At 44.1% G+C, this 16,685-nt stretch overlaps 1 long non-coding RNA gene across 1 annotated transcript; it reads left to right on the top strand.

The window, feature by feature from the left end:
- The first annotated feature begins 9,528 nt into the window (after nucleotides 1-9,528).
- On the top strand, nucleotides 9,529-12,354 carry LOC135575563 (uncharacterized). Its single transcript, XR_010466543.1, has 3 exons — nucleotides 9,529-9,670; nucleotides 10,467-10,512; nucleotides 12,001-12,354. It is a non-coding gene; the product is annotated as an uncharacterized LOC135575563 (long non-coding RNA).
- Nucleotides 12,355-16,685: the final 4,331 nt, after the last annotated feature.

Consider the following 16,685-nt stretch of genomic DNA (forward strand, 5'->3'; position numbering starts at 1 on the left):
GCTGGAGAAATATCCAAACTTTTGGGTGCTGACTGGAAACCTCCAAACTTTCTGAGGTTTCTCTATCATTGACATAAAGCATGGTCTGTGGCTTTCAACAATAACATTTGTGCTGATTTTAGCAGTTCAAATCCAGATGCAGCAACTGAGCTTAGCAAAACAGATGAGCCACAGACCAATTCTGTCTATCTGAACATGCAGTTGTTTTTGGTAACAAATTATCTACACCATCACAGGCAACCAAATTCTCATATGGCTTCTCTGACGTGCAGGAGTAACATTGGTACCGTAACAGTCTACAACAGATATAAACTATCTGAAAGTTTTTGCTTTGGAGTACCCGCCTTGCTTATGTAGCTGGGCTGACATCACTGTGTATCTGAGTGTGCTTTTGCAGCTTTTATGGGCATAAATTCTCTGCTAGGAAAGGAGGCTTCACTTAAAAATTAAACCTACCAGAGGAGAAATGAGAGTCTTCCAGAAATACCTGTAGGAAAGCAATTCATGGAGTGATGGCAAATGCAATATCTTAAAGGTATGCAAATATCTAGGCTCACCTAGATGTAACCCTTGCTTCTCCAAGGTGAGACACTATGTCTTCAGGGATTGCATGAAGACCACTGTCAGCCTCTACTGGCAAGGGCCAGAGTTGCCCAGCAAAGCAGCAAAGCCTTAATGTTCCTCTTGTCCAAGGGTCAAGAATTAGCAGGTTTGCAAGGGCCAGGTAGACAGTACATCTCATTGGCACATCTGTGATTGCCTACAGTCTTCAGCTGCGAGGTGATATTGAGGCCTGCAAGGGAAAGTTTAATAATAATAGACTTAAACAAAGCTTTGACTCAACTTTATGAACAGGAGAGAGGCAATTCACACTGCTTACCCAGAAGCAATGCTCACACCAGGGAGTTGGAGGGAGATATTCAATTAGAAGTATCACTTCACAAGGGAAAATTCTACCAGGAGTGAGATATGAAATGTGAAATTTCACTGGGAGCTGCATTTTCTTTGAGGGAGTTCAATGAAGATTTTGTTTTGGTAGCCAAGCTCCTAATGGAAAGATAACTTCATCCTTAAATCTCAAGTGATTTCTGCCAATTCATAACAATTTACACCTACAGGGCATCAGCAAATTAAGTCCAACTACATCACTGTCATGAGAAGAAGTATTGAGTACACTGGAGCATGGAAAGACTGGTTTACAGAATGACATATGTTAAGAAAAAGAAATAAAATTCAAGAGTCCCAACTCCCAGTCGTCTGCTGTAATCACTGTGCCTTTTTTTTTAAACTCTTCTACTGCTGGAAATAAATGAATTATTTAGGTTCTGCCTGACCATTTTTCTCTTTCCTTTTTTAGCATTTTATGCCTCAGCTTTAATTCATTTCCAGTATTTTTTCCATTTTAGTTTCTAGCAATAACATTATTAAATTTCATGTCTGCTTCCGTTTTTATTTCCATCTTTCACCAAAAAGATATAAAGTGAAATGAATCCAAATGAGAGAGCTTTTCTCTTCAAACCGCTCTCGGTATCATCGTTGCCTTAATTAAGTAATTGAAGCTCTCCCAACACACACAACGTCATTCAATCTACTGCGGTCTCCCGTATATGCTGGCGCTTAGATTTGTTCCTATAGGAGACTCTTTTTCCAGCCCATCAGTCTCTTATGCATCTTTCTTTTAATAACCTCTCAGGCCTGGTTCTCCTGGTACCCCATGGTGCATATGCAACATGACTTTAAAACAAGGAAACAACATAAAGACAAGATTGCTTCAGTAATATTCATAAGGCTCTCTATCCTGGGGCTCGTATGGGACCAATCTTGATAGATCTGACTTCCTTCCTCACATTTCTGTCCGAACAATTATATTCTTGTGCTTTAGTTCTGTGTTTGTGCCCTTAGTTTCTTCCTTTGAAGTGAAGGATTTTACGTTATCAGTTACTAAGTTCCTTCTCTGACACTTTAGGCTGTCCAGACTTCTTTTGCTGCCTCTTTGCTGAGCAGTTGCTGTTTTCCCTGGATTCTGGATTGACGTATTTCTATGCTGGAAATCATGGCCAGAAGAGTTTCCAGACCAGAAAGACATTTCCAAAGGATAAACAACACGTAGCCAATGCTAAAATTTGGCAAATTCTCATCCTCATGACAAAATGTCCAGGAAAACCTCATAATACCCATTAGGTCCCACTAATTTAGACAGATACTCAACACATCCAATATAATGGCTGTAGCTGGGAATTACAGAACAATTTTTTCCTGTGGAAAGTTTCTCAGTTGAAAACTGAGATTCTGTTTCAGGATATTTTTCAGGAAAAGGATCCCCTCAGGACTCCAGGTGATATTTTGCTTGGGGTTGGAAGGGAAGGAAGAGCAGCTAACGCTCTGTCTTCCTTATCTTCTATGGACATCAGATCACTCTCTTCCCTTCTCACTCCATTCCCATCCTTGTAATGTGAAATATAGTGAGAGATGAGGGAGTTAATGTCAGTAATTGTTCTCTTCCTGTGAATGTGTGATGATAAAGAAGGAGAACCTTTTGCTACTCTGTTTCAGGCTTGGTAAGAGGTGTAAAGAAACCCAGGAGAAGGCAGAGAAGGGGACTACACTGTGGTGGAGTTAAGCAATGGCTGGAACTGATTTAAATTAAAATAAACTGTGTAGGTGAGAGGGTAAGAAATAAAATGGGTGAACTCAAACTTGAGGTTTGAGGAGAAACAGCTAGTAAGAGTTGTATTTGTATGGAGGAGATGTTGTATGCAAAAGCACTAAACAGGTTTTCAGGCTTAACCTCTCATGACACAACAAATGGCACAATATAATTTTTCAGATCCCTTAATCTCAGGATCTTAGCATGAAGATCCTGAAGTTTAACATCCAAACTCTGTGAGCATCCTTACTAGTTCTCACTGAAGTCTTCATTCTCCTAGATGACCTAGCTCTGACTCTACATCTGAATTATTTCTGTTCCATAATTTTATAAGGTTGTGACAACCTGATGGTGAGAAGAGAATTCAGATCCACTTGGAAGAGCTAATTCCAAATGTAATTCATGAGTGGCAGGCTTGTGCCATTAGCAGGAATTCATTCCACCCTTCTCTTGCTCAGAGTTTTGCAGAATGGATCTGTGTGATGTCTTTTGTAGGCTGAGCATCCATAAGCCCAACCTGTGACAGTTCAGCTCATCACCCATCTGGTGAATGAGTGGCCTCCCAGCTTATGGCCACTAAAGCAGAGGAATTTCACCATCGATCTGGAGAAGCACTTGAGACAATGGGAGTAACAGGGTAATAAAGATTGCAATATATCATCGGGCTTGGCTGCTGGCTTATATAGATCAGAGTTGCATTAAGATCATTACAGCCTGCCTGTGACTGAACTAAAGACAGTAAGCCAGCTCTAGGACGGGAAAGAGCTTCTGATAAAGAAACAAAACCAAAGTAACTAATGAAAAAAATATATATATCAACATGGCAATATTTATTTTACCAGCCAGGACAAATGCCTTCGAATTCCCACTGTAAGTAGTTCTCAGTGTGAAACACATGCACTAGTTAAAGCAAATTATTAACCCCCTCTTGCCCCAACAGAAACATCCAGCTTCTGAAATAATGAGTTACGCTTAAAAGAAAAGGAAAGGCAACCAGAAAACATGAAAGAAACAAAAAACAGGAAACCACTTCCTACGTAAATCCACACATCGGCAATACGCTTAAGCTGGTCTCTGACTGGAAGCACAAAGACAAATCGCTGTCTTCACCAGGCTGGCTGGTGCTGAGAGCTGGGGACATGGTCATGGAATCACAGAATAATTTGGGTTGGAAGGGGCCTTCAAAGGTCATTTAGTCCAACCCCCCTGCACTTACTGCAGTGCAAATACAACCACTTCTACCAGAGGATTGGCCAAGCAGGTATTCAGCTTTTCAGGACACGTGTGTCCCCCGGGTGTCTTAATCTTTCCATGTCACTGCAGATCACCTGGATTGTCTGAAGATTCTCTTGTGTAGCAGATCCACTGATAACCTGTAAAGGAGCCAAACTAGAAGCAAGAGCAATTGCAAAAACCCAATCGCACATGGTGACTCTTTGTCACTGCACACAAATCTAGGATTAAATTCCCTTTTCTGGGCCCTGATCTTTTATTGCCTGTAAAGACATTTTCTGTAATTGTCGCCTTCTTATGGAAGGAAGAACTGGAATTTGACACTTTGTGGAGTATGAAAAAAATCTCCATTAATAGAGGAGGAAAAAGAAGAAGGACTTTCACTCACGTGTCCCCATATTCCCCCAAGTCACTTCTCTTCGCTAGGGTTTTGCCAGCACCCATAGGATGCTTTTAACCTGCAGGCACTGAAGCAGCTACTTGCAGTGCATTGGGCCAGGTGTGCTAAGCTATTGAAATGCATTTTTATAAGCAGGCAAAGGTTTCCAGTCAGACTGGAGAAGCCTTAATCCTCCTAAATAGAGTGAAACCTCCCTGCAGATAAAAGACTTGCCTGGCTTGTTCCAGAGGGAGTTGGTGACATGGCTGCACCCTCACCCCCTTCCCCCTTAGGAAAATATGGCCCTGCAGGAAGAGTGGAGAGGGATGATCAAAGGGAGCTGCAGTTTAGCTGCCTGCTTCCAGCAACAGAAAGGCAAACCCGTCATTACCGGGGAGCAGCGCTATTAGAGGTAAATCGTGAATGGAAGGGATACGCACTTAGGATCTTTGGCAGACAGAGGAATTGGGGCTATGCCACTGCGTAGGAGAGATTTGGGCTTGGGAGGGGACCTTGTTTCTTCCCACTCCTTTGGCAAGGTAAAACCCAGGTGTGTCCCTGGGAATCCCTAGCTTTTTAACTCATTTAGAAGTATTAATGAGTGGATGGTGGTTTTCACCTGCTCAACTCATAGGCAACTCTGGACTGGATTTTCTACTTCATCTTGCCTCTACAAAACTTCTCTCTCTTTCTCCTTATCTCTCCTTCCCCAGCAAAAATTAAGCAAGTGTCATCTTTGAGATTTGATGTATTTTTTTTTCCTTTGGCTTTAGAGTAGAGGGAGTGATGAGGGCAAAAGGGCAAACTTCCTTGAAGTTTTAAAGCAGGGCTAGGAGAGTAAAATGATTCTCCAACATATGCATGTAACAGTGCTGGAGTTGGAGCAGGCTGGGCAAGCTCTGCACTTTCTCCTCTGAGTAATGTTGGCTGCCTTGGGATGGGGTCCAGCTAATTATCAAATTACATGGGTTTTGGAGGTTGAGTAAATTGTCTTGGTGAGACATTGGAGGGTGTTGGTAAAAGCATATTTTTCAGTTGGCTTTTTAAGACAAGTTAAATGGAGACCGATCTGTTCAACAGCTTGTCTGCATGAACCTGAAGCTTTAGCTTCAACATATCCATGTTACCGGTTCTTTTACCGCACAGCTGGCAAACGTAGAGGTTTCCAGCACAGATTTTTGTTGTCAGTCACAAGTATTGTACACAGGGAGCCGAAGAGAAGCTGTGCAGGAAACAAGAACTAATTAATTAGTGATCCTGCAGCCCGCTGGGATGGTGAAGGCTGAATGGACATGGAGAGGGTGCAGAGAGGGGTTTTACATTCACCCTGGGGATGAGTCTGCCTCTGGGATACGTGTATTGAGTGTGGCCAGAGTTTGAGAATGCGATTGTTGGGTAAAGACCACGCACAGCCCTGGGTGGCATCAGTGTCCCTTAAGAAAAGGGTCAGAGTGCGGTGCCCGCTGCCAAGTCCAATGGCTGCAGCAGCTACATGGAGCTGCCACCTCCCTGCAATCCACTGGAATAGGTTGTGTCATGTGTCCCCCAGGGGAAATCCAGTTATTCTGGGTGCAACTGACACAGGGCCATGGTTTCTCTGGCTCCTTTGGGTAGTGCAGCATTCCTCTTGCGTCCAGCCTGGAGCCAGTGTTGCATGTGAATACAAGGAATGGGGTTGAGTAATGGCTTTTTGGGAAACCTTCTGGTGTCTCTGGCCCTCCAGACCACAGCGAGAAAAAAAGCAGGCATTTGCTTTGCAAAAATTCACCATCTGCCCCTTAGGATTTTATGTATCCCATGGTTTGATCGCATTTTATCCACCTTGCTATGCAAGAAACTCTATAATTTTTGATTTTTAATCCCTCAGAATGGATGTTCCAAACAGGGAATTTCCAAACAGGCAAGTGGTTATTAATAATAAATAAAAACAACCTCTTACATGGATGGAGCACCTCTCATAGAAAGAAATAGATCCAAAGGTGTTATATAAACAAGTTTCTGCTTTTAGGAATCACCCTCATGTGGATTTACAGCACAGAGACTTTTTGTCCTCTACCAACCCAAAATCACGTTATCCAGACAGCAGCTGTCTCAGGGGTTGAATGGGAGTGACATTTGCCAGAATTAGCAACTAGTAGTGGTTATGAATTGCTTTGCATATTTTTGTGAATATGCTTTAATCTCACCTAATATGTAGAGACTCCGAGTTTCTGTTTGTCATGGTGAGATCTATGTCTAAAACTTGGTTTGAGCCCAGATTCCACTTTTATTGAAGCACTGACATGGACAACCTTTTAGCCTTCCCTGGTGAGAATAATATTTGCTTTCTGATAGGCTGAATTTACATACTTTTCCTTTTTATGTGTGTTATGATTAGAAGTTTTAAAACAAATGGAGTTATCCCCAGCTGCTAAGTTCTGACATGTACTTTAAATAAGTAAACCCAGGGATGTGACAAGCTATGAAGGAAAGGAGAGCAAAATTGGCTTACATGTTGCACTGATCACAGAATTATCATCTGCTATCACACAGTTTACCATTAGACCCAGCTGCTGCCAACCTGACCGGTGCATTTCTTCAAGCTAAGCTAACAAAGCACTTATTTGTTATCCAGGGAACTACCTCTAATAGACTTCCAGTGAAATAATATTTGCTTTCCAACCCTACTTTGAATCCCACTCACTTTGTTAAAAAGATTGCCTCTGGCTGTCTCTGCTGGTCTAATCTAATAGTTTCTAGTTTGTACAAGCAAAGCGCTTTCAGCCAACTATATAAATAACTTAAAGAGAAGAAGACACTTTTACAGCGCTCTGTGCCGGGTGCTATAGAACATGACAGATTAGTAAATGACGCCTCAGTGAAGCTCATCTGGGAACCTCTGCCAGTTGAATATGAGCAATTACAATATTGTATTTGGGCTGAAAGGGTTGTCTGTCTTCTTACAAAAAGGCTAACAAGAAAAATAATTCCTGTCTTACTTCTCCTGTGCATGAAACTGATCTAAGAGGCTCCAACCCCTTTTCTCTTCCCCTCCCATCGCCGTCGCAGCAGCAGGAGGGGAGAGAAGGGGAAAAGCAAGCAAGGAGAGAAAAGAGAGGTATTTTCTTTCTGTTTTCACTTTTGGTTTGAATTGAAGATGAAGAAAGAATAATATTAGGAGACGGGGCTCCCTGAGGTTTGAGAGGGGACGTTATATCATTATATCAAAGAGCACTTTCTGCCACCCGCCTCTTCTACTCCAGCAGTCCAGTGTGCTGCTGAAAGAGCAGCTCGATTTATCTCAGCTCACCTGCTAAGATCACCAAGGGCCTAGAGGTTCAAAGAGTTGCCCAAGGTTTAGCCATGCTATTCCCACTGCTGCTTTGGCTTTTCTTCTTTTCTTTTTTTTTTTTTTTTAATAATAGAAATGTGGAGCCTGAGCATCATGAAACCGAAAATATGCCATACAAACAGAGATGTCCAAAGGAAAATTTTTCACATCCTGTTGAAATTTCCTTGAGGCGCTTTTGAAACTGCCTGTAGGACTAGAGGGCTGACACCACATGTGCTCCTCAAGGATCAGTGAAGTTACACCTCTAAATCTGCTTTTGTCAGAGTTTGATGTGGGATTTTGCAAGCATCTACAACCAAAGCCACTTCTTTTTTCTTTCTTTTTTTTTTTCCTCTTTTTTTTTTTTTTTTTCCCTGAAGAACCATGCCAGTATAAGGAATTTCTTTTGTTTTCATCTTTTTCTCACCACAACCAGTTACTGGGGCTCTTTTCAGGCATGCAACTTCAAGCACACAAATGTACATCAGCAGAAATTTACACTCCTATTATATGAGATCCTCCTTCTACGGAGAGGAAAAAAGCATTGTTCCACCTCCATTCTGCTACTAAAACAGTGGGTTCCATGTCCTGTTATACCACGAGGCTGATGAGGGGCTCAGATATGCAGACTGTATCTGCTGATAAATAGGGGGGTTTGGAACAAGATGAAGCCACGAAGGTCTGAGCATTAACCTCCCTAGTGCTATGCCAAGGAGGCCCTGGCATTCCTGGGGTGGGAATTACTTTCTGAGGCCCAATATCTACTCTAGAAGAACACAAACCCAGGGTGAGAAGTGACCAAGAAGCTGCCATTCACTGAATGTAAGTCATCGTCCCTGTTGGTGGGGTCAAAACATCACATTTCAGTTGGGATAACGGCCAGGAATAAAATAATCTAAGAATTGCACAAAAATCTCTGTGTGGAACAAAACCTATACAAGCCTAATTCTGCCATTCAGATCTAAAATCTGCCTTGGGTCATGCTCATGCTGCTGCTGGTGACAGTGTGGACTGTGTGCTGGCAGCTCAGGGCAGAATCTGATCCACTCGTTTCCCTTACACTGGACAACCACGTTGTACTAATGCTGAAAATATATCTGAAAACAGGTATACAAAACTGATATCATTTCAAGCAAATCAACTATTTTTCATCCTGAAACATACAGGATTCCACAGGCCCTGTTTGTGGTTCATGGCAGGAATTGCAACCCCTGTGATATCAGGGGTGCAGCCATGGGTTACATATTGTCACCTCCTGGTGCTTGGGAGTTGAACAGGATCTGGACATCTGGTTTCCTCCTCGTTTTGCTTTGTTCACAGGTGATTTAGTCACAGGTTATTTTTTTGCCAGATAGAACGTACGTGTGCAATGAAACAGCAGTACTGAATATAATGCTGCCTCTTGAAAGATGAAGCCTAGATGGAAACTTAAAAAGATGTCAGGTGGGATGACTGGAATGAATCAGCCAGCAGTTCTGAATCAAAGGGCCTGGGCTCTGTTCACTGATTTGGCTAACAGGTTAGTGTTTGATCTTGGACATGATATTTCATCTCTCTTTGGTCCATTTAAACTCTGAGCTCCATGGAGCAGGACTCATCACTCTGTGGCTGTGTAATATGCAGAATGTGGAAAATATTTGTGTTTCATATTGCATCTGACTTTGCATTAAAAAAGAAAAAAAAGGAGTTTGACTTTCTTCTCTTATATGAAAAAGTACAAAATCTCTTCCTCAGGATTTCAGAACACAGTCACTCACATCTTCAGCTTTAAAAACCAGATAAGTCTTCATGTTTTTCAAAATGCTGATTTCAGTCTTGACACTTTTATTTCAACCTTGGGCACCATATTCTCAAACATAGGTGAATGCAGTTTTTCAAAACTCTGGGAAACACATTTTAGAAAGGAAAGTTTGTGGGAAGTCTTCCTGTTCCTGTGGGAGGCAAAAGAGGCAGAATTTGGCAGCCTCGACAAGTTTAGGACTGTGCTGAAGGGATCGATCTGTTTCAGATTGGATGCTCTAAACACTTTGCAGTGGCTGGAGTGGAGCACCAGTAGCAGGACTGGGACTGCTGGGGCTTAACAACATCAGTGCAACGTCTGGTGAGTTCATGAGCATGGTGCCAGCAGCGCCACAAGCAAGGGCAGGGGCAGCACCTGGGTATCCTGGACATATTTTTCCCATCAAACCTTCATAAAATGGGTGGCTGGACCCACAGGCTGTTACAGGGTTGAGCAGAGCTGGATCTTGTTATGCAGAGATTGTGCAGCTGTAACTAGTCATAGAGATCCACAGAGGCACATCAATGCCTGTGTCCACTCATTTTGGTTAGCATTATGTTCCCAAATATATTTATGGATCAGGGCCTCTGACCTCTGGCTACTGTGCAATTAGATAATATCTTTCCCCCATCTTCTCTACTCTTAGACCACAAAAATTACGGAAAAGCATTCTACCACCATCCCCCAATTTTCCCAGTTGTCAGCAGGGAGAGATGCCCCTCTGAGCCTTCATCTGATTATCTCCCGTTGAAGTCCAGGACAGCCACTTGCTCACCTAAATCTCAGCCCATGCACACTCCTTGGAGGAGCAGCCCTGGAACAATTCAGCCTGTGAGACCTGTATTTCTCAAACTCAGGGTGGGATGAAAATCAGTGTCTATATATCTTTCACATCCTTAATTGTGAAGTTGTTAACCTTGCATTTAGTGCTTGAGCAGTCTTGTGATGGGCACTAGAGATAAACCTCTGAGAGCCAGACATTGAAATAACACTGTGAACATTTTTTTTTAACCCAGAGAGCTGTTACTGACAGGGTGTCAGCTGCTGATGTAGGGCCCTGAAATATTTTATGGGATGTGACAGCTAATAAAACAGGTTGTTTTTAATTGTTTGGCAGGTAGCAGTGAATTGTGAACAGATGTGAACTGGGTGCAGAGAAGTCAGTAAGTTTGCCTGAATTTCTTCCGTGTTCCACTGCCACCACCAATGCTGAACACGAGAAATACTAGTCCTCTAATTTTCACCCTGTGCCTTGCTGCTTTGGTCATATTTGAAAATTGCCAACTAAAGTGCTCTGCAAAATTCCTGGGTCCCAATCGGCCAAGGCAGGGGAGGTTGACTTCAGTACAGAGGGTTCTTTATGAAACAGGTCACATTTTTCCATAGAAAGTTTTGCAAATGATCCTGTCACCGTTGATCTGCTACTCACACAGATGGTGTGCCTCTGCTGCGCTGAAGACCGCTCAAAAGTGTTCTGAGACCTATGTCCTCAGGAGACTACTCAAGCTAAAAAGCATCTGTATTGCACTGGGAATGTGCGTGCAGGCTGCATGGCAAGAAGGGAAATCTGGGTCTTTACACCCCACTGTGCAAAGCTGAGCTTTCCAGAGCTGCTTTGGGTACAAAACTTAATCTCAGTTTCAGGTTGGTGCCTTGGCTCCTTCAGCCTGCTGCATAATTAGCTCATTCCAACACCTTCCATAGCGCAATGTACTTTTGGGAGGCTCCAAAGAGCTTATTATATATCTGTTTAAGAGACCCAAAGGGACTGTACAGGCCTTGCATTGTCTGAAATGAAAGATGTTTCATCAGGTTGCACATTTCTGCTCCTATCTGTACAAGCATGCTGATAAGTGGTGCTTTTTATTCCTCCATCCCCCCCCCCCCCACTCTCTCTAATATAATCTTCACCAGATCTAGTCAAAGCAGAATAGCTGCAGGGGATTCATTAATCCTAGTCTGGAGCTAACCACCACCACCACCAAATCATAAAAATAAAAATTTAAAGCACCTCAGTTTATTATTCATATGCTCTCTGTCCAGCGTTTTTTCCTTTCCCCCCATGCTGGGACCCTTTCAGTTGCTCCATCCTCTGCCTGATCTTCTGTTAAACAGTTATCAGTTCCCTAGGGAGACCTGGGATAAAATGACACTCCTCTCATGTGCCGAAAGCTGCCAGGGTTGTGTACACTGGCACAAGTACAACAGAAACTAAGCCTTGGCCTGGAGCAACGTAACACCCAGATAAACAAGTCTGCCAGAAAGAGGCCAGGCTGAGGCTCTGCGCTCGCAGCACTGCGGGACACGCTGATCCAAACACTTGTGAGAGGCAGATAGCTGCGAGACAGGGTGGACCCAGGTACCCCATGGTGTGATGTCCCTCCTGGAAACAGTCCAGTGCATCCCCCATGACCTCCCTCCCCACACCGCACTCACCCCATCCACAGAGGTGTTCCCAAATAACACAGACACCAGCAGTGCCTCGGTGCAGACCCAGGCAGGTGCATCCTCCTGCTCTGTTGTCTTAAGGTATTTGGCCATGGGAATATGCTCGATGTGGTGAGAGGGGAATCATTGGCTTGCAAGTTTGCAAAAAGAGCAAAAAATCTGTTATCTCCTCTACAAGCTGAGAGTATTTCTGTCTTTCTTAGTGCTGGGCTCCAGCAGCACTGCGTGCCTGCCGCGGCAAAGCCTGTCCCCTGCTCCTGAGCACTGACACCAGGCAGGAAAGCTCTTCTGCCAGACGAGCAAGAAGAGATCTGGGCTGGCAGAGCATCCTCCGGAGGAGCAATAGGTTCTTTGTGTTTAAACCAAGGAGACGGCCTCTGTGGATGATTTGGGTGCTCCCTCAGTCCCTGTGTTCTGATTTACCTACTGTAAAATAAACTGCTTTTTGAGAAGAATTGTATTCTCTAGTTGCCTGAGTGCTGAACCTCCTCCTGCTTCTACCAATGGGAGCAGGCAAGGCCAAACCCCCATCTTCTCCCCATCCTTCACTGACGTGTTCAGGCTGCAATCCCTTTGCTTTTCCCTGATTTTTGGAAAGACTTGTAAGGATCCTGTGCGCAAGGAATGAAGATCAGAAGTCATTCAGAAGTGAAAGGCACTCTCTAACTCCAGTCATCCCCCAAATCCTGCCCAGGGAACCAGCAGCCACCCATCGAGAGCAGTTTTGCTTGTTCAGGGAGAGGAGGTTGGGCTGTGCCATATTCCCCACGTCTGCCTGCACAGAGCAGTTATTGCGACTTGGGCCACAGAGCTGCTTGCATGTTACACGCAGCCCAAATGTGGCTGCTATTGTCCGCTCTTGGGTTTTAAATTATAAGATCTAGATGGATTAGAGGTGTAGTAATGACAGGCTGCTCTAGGCACCCACTCCTTCCTTTCATGTGTGACAGAGAGCTGCAGAGGGTCAGGATGGGCCATGAGCTCCGTCGATGCCATCACCTGCCCCTGTTCCCACAAATATACCACCTTGGTTGGCGGCTCCATTAATATCAAGACATTCTTTGTAATCAGGGTTGTCCTCTCCTGCCATCAGAATTGATCTGTTTTGTGCAAAGCCCTGAACAGCAATGGGCTTGCCAGGCTCTGTCTGCAGACAACCTCTGTGACTCGAGAATGCACAGAGCAGCTACACTGGACTGCCTTCAGTGAGCAGACAAACTGCACCCAATTAAAAATACTCAATCGGTGTAGAGGCACGTGCAAAAAAAGACAAAAAGCTAATACCGATCTTGTTTGCAGTGAAGAGACTGGCAGCCTTAACATAACAAGAAGTATGGGCCATGTGGTGCCTTGTACACCATCTATGTTCAAGGGAATCATTTTGCAAACGTGTGCAGGATGTCTGTTTGCAGCATCCATTGCAGAAAACTGCAATTTCATCATGAAGCCTGTCAGCAATAAATGGTAACTGGAAACCACCAAGCCAGTTTTTCTATGAAGTATTTTCTTCTATCTTAAAACTGGAGAGGATGCCTAAGTACTAAGCTGGGAACGGCACTTTAAAACTGAAAGAATAGTACACGCCAGCTTGGCTTCATCTGGGGGGATTTGAGACTGACGAATGACTCAGGAAAAAAGTTTCCACAAAATGAGACTCTAATTCATCAGCGGAGGGACAGAACACCATCGGCTCTGCCGCAGCCTCTGGCTGGAGCAATCAAATGCTGTGGATGTGACACAGAGGTGAGCTGCTGCGAAACTGAGGGATAATTGACACCTAATAAGTTTAAGTGCTATCAGTGGTATTGTTAAATATAGTTAAATGCAGTTTATCCACATCTAATTCAGTATTGAGCCGCTTCCACTGTACACCAAGGAGACTGTACTTGCTTTTCAGTGCACCACTTCTACATCAGTAACTGCCCTGGAACAAGTGGGATGGTTTGGAAACTGCAGTTGACCTGAGCAATATCCACTCTGATTAGCTTAACGCAACTCCTATGATAACTGCAGTTTCACTAGTAAAGTGCCAGCTCCTTGAGTCATGTAACTACGCAAAGAACTCTTTTTCTCCCTGTTTCTTTAAACATTTATAAACTCCAGCATGACACTTGATAAAAGCTCAGAAGTCTGAACCCTGAAATCTCAGGACCTGAAATTCAAATCAAAAGGTTTTGACAATTATTATTTTTTTAAACCTACAAGATTTCAGTGAAACTCATTGCCTTTTTGCTGCCTGACTCGCGCTACTCGATCGCCCGAGGCTGGCAGTATTGCTTCCCTGTGCACCAAACCGGAGCAGAGAGAGAGCAGCAGATGTACGAGGGATCAATCCTGCAGCACACCAAGCACCCTCATCATCCCGCTGCCTCCTGCTCTCAGCACCCTGCAGGATCAGGCCCTTTCTTATGAACTGTCAAGTCATTATCATCTTTCCCTGTTTGGCATTTAACGTCTCTTGGCAAAAGATTAATGAATCGACTGGCTTTCAACAGGTTTTATGAAGCAAGACAAGAGCATGCCAGCACAGACAGAATATTAAAGGCGTTCGGCAGGGAAGCCTCGCATGCCTGTTGTGTGTCTGTGCAGCCAGTGTCTGTGTGCAGGCACGAAGGGCTCCGAGGGAACCGTTGGCTCAGAATGGCAAGCAGGGGGAAAACTGCAATAAAAGCAACATGTGGCCTTTAGCTTACTGCCTTACCTCAGATGAACCTTCGTTAAAACTGCTCGGAGCCTGCTGATTTCACACTAAGCCCTGCCACACACACCATGAAGATGATCGTCATATATATTCACATGATGGAAACATATGATTTATGGACTGGGCGATTTAAAGCATCGTTCGTATTTCTGTGGTTAATTCACCCCAGTGTAGTTGCCCTCCCAGCCATGCCGTTGCCATTGGGGACACAGGCTGGCCTTGTCACCTGCTGCAGCAGGCAAAGGGGGTATAGAACAGTGAGAGGTGCCTGAGTGATTCAGACAGGAATAACCCAGCCAAAGAGTTCTGGTGACTTCAGAAACCACTGGAGCAGAGACCTCCCCAAAACAGATTTCATGCCATGTAACATGTCATTTGGTTGTTTTGTTTTTAAAATATATGGATCGAGTGTTGATTTAGGTCTTTAAAACAAATGAACCATTTTATTCAAGTAATAGCTGTGTTAGCAGTGACTGAAACTATTGCAGCACTTATTTGCATGCAAGGGTAAAGTAATGGAATTTCAGGCCTGATGAGATCAAGCCAAAATGCTCCTAAGTGTTAGAGAAGTTTCAGTTCTGGACCTACTTTGAACTCCATGACTCACATCTCAGACCCAGATTTTAATCCTCTTTAGTAATTGGGAATATGTGGCACAGCACATCTGCTTTTGGAAAGTTTAAAGACATAAAGCCATAGCACATTGTTCTGATGTCAGAAGGTCCTGACACTACGAAGTGCTGAGAGGTGCAAGGAATTTCTGATTCCCATGGATGTGAATGGGAAATAAATTTGGTCAACATCAGGCTTAGACTTATTAAGACAAATGGAATGATGTGATGGTCTATAATTGTTGCCTCTCCCCATATAATATTGCATGGTTACGTTTTGAATAGAAGTTAACAGCGCCAGAACCTCAGCTGGAGCCAGCCAGACTAGATCCATGGGAAAATAAGGGTGAGACTTTATACCACTCTAAGGCCACATGGGATTTGTAAAGCTCTCTGGATCCTCGTCCTAGTCCTGAAATATCTGCTCAAAGTAATGAAGAAAAGTAGTTCACAGTCAGGAGCACCTTTGGAAAATACCTTGGGGAACCCACAGATCAGAAGAGGCGAAGGCCACTGCTCTAGGAGGGGCACCAAAAGGCGCAGGGGCTGTCCTGCCGTTTGTGATAACATGTAAGTCAAGTGTTGCAATGTTGGGACGATGTGCTGGGGGTTCCTGGTGTGACACACACTCCTCCTCCTCGCACACCCTTTGCCCCATGGCAATGCTGCCTTTCTCTACCTGCTGCACAGGCAAAGCCTCAGCAGCCAGAGAGGGGATCAGAGAATATTAATAATGTCAGGGCTCTTGTCCAGCACAGACAAGAGAGAAATGGCAGAGATCTCATCCCATGTCCTTCCTTAGCAGACTGTGTGGAGATTTATGACACACGCGATGTTATGCAGGTAAACATTTCCACTTGCATTTACGGCACGGTGAAGTTATCACACACCACCGCTCCTGCCAGCAAGCCTGATGGCAGGGAGAGCAGAGAAGGTCATAGAATCACAGAATCAGTTCAGCTGGAAGAGACCCTCAGGATCATCAAGTCCAACCATAACCTAACTCCTTTTCAGGTGGCAACACTCTGTGCTAAAGATTAGAGGCATCCTGTTTCTTTTGGTTTTATATTAATAATAAAGTGTACTGCTATGAACTGGGGCTAGACTTGCAGTAGTCGTTCCTATCTGGCTGCGGTCCTGAGGCCAGCTGTGTGGTGTTGAATCCAGCATAAACGTAGTTGGCACAGGGTATCTTCTTCAGCAGTCTTAGGGATACCTGTAAGTTAATGTAGAGGCTAAAAGACACTCTTTCCCTCCACATGGGCTGCCCTGGAATGAGACTGTATCATTATGAGTGTCCCCTCCCTCCCATTTTGCAAACAGGTACAGGAATGTGGGCTGCCACATGGATATTCAAATGATCCATATACATACAAGCCATTATGTCCCCTTGCACAGGGTTCATCTGACAGTCATTTTGCAAGTGGTTTTCTTTGATACGACATCATGATCAGCATGTTCTAACTGGAACGGCGACATCGTTCCACACCTTGAACCACCCACATGTATATCACCACAGCCTCACCAGATGCAATATCCTCATATAGGTAGGAGTTTCCCTGGAGGGAAAAAAAAA

Source organism: Columba livia, chromosome 16 (assembly GCF_036013475.1).
Source record: "Columba livia isolate bColLiv1 breed racing homer chromosome 16, bColLiv1.pat.W.v2, whole genome shotgun sequence".
NCBI classification, from domain to species: domain Eukaryota; kingdom Metazoa; phylum Chordata; class Aves; order Columbiformes; family Columbidae; genus Columba; species Columba livia.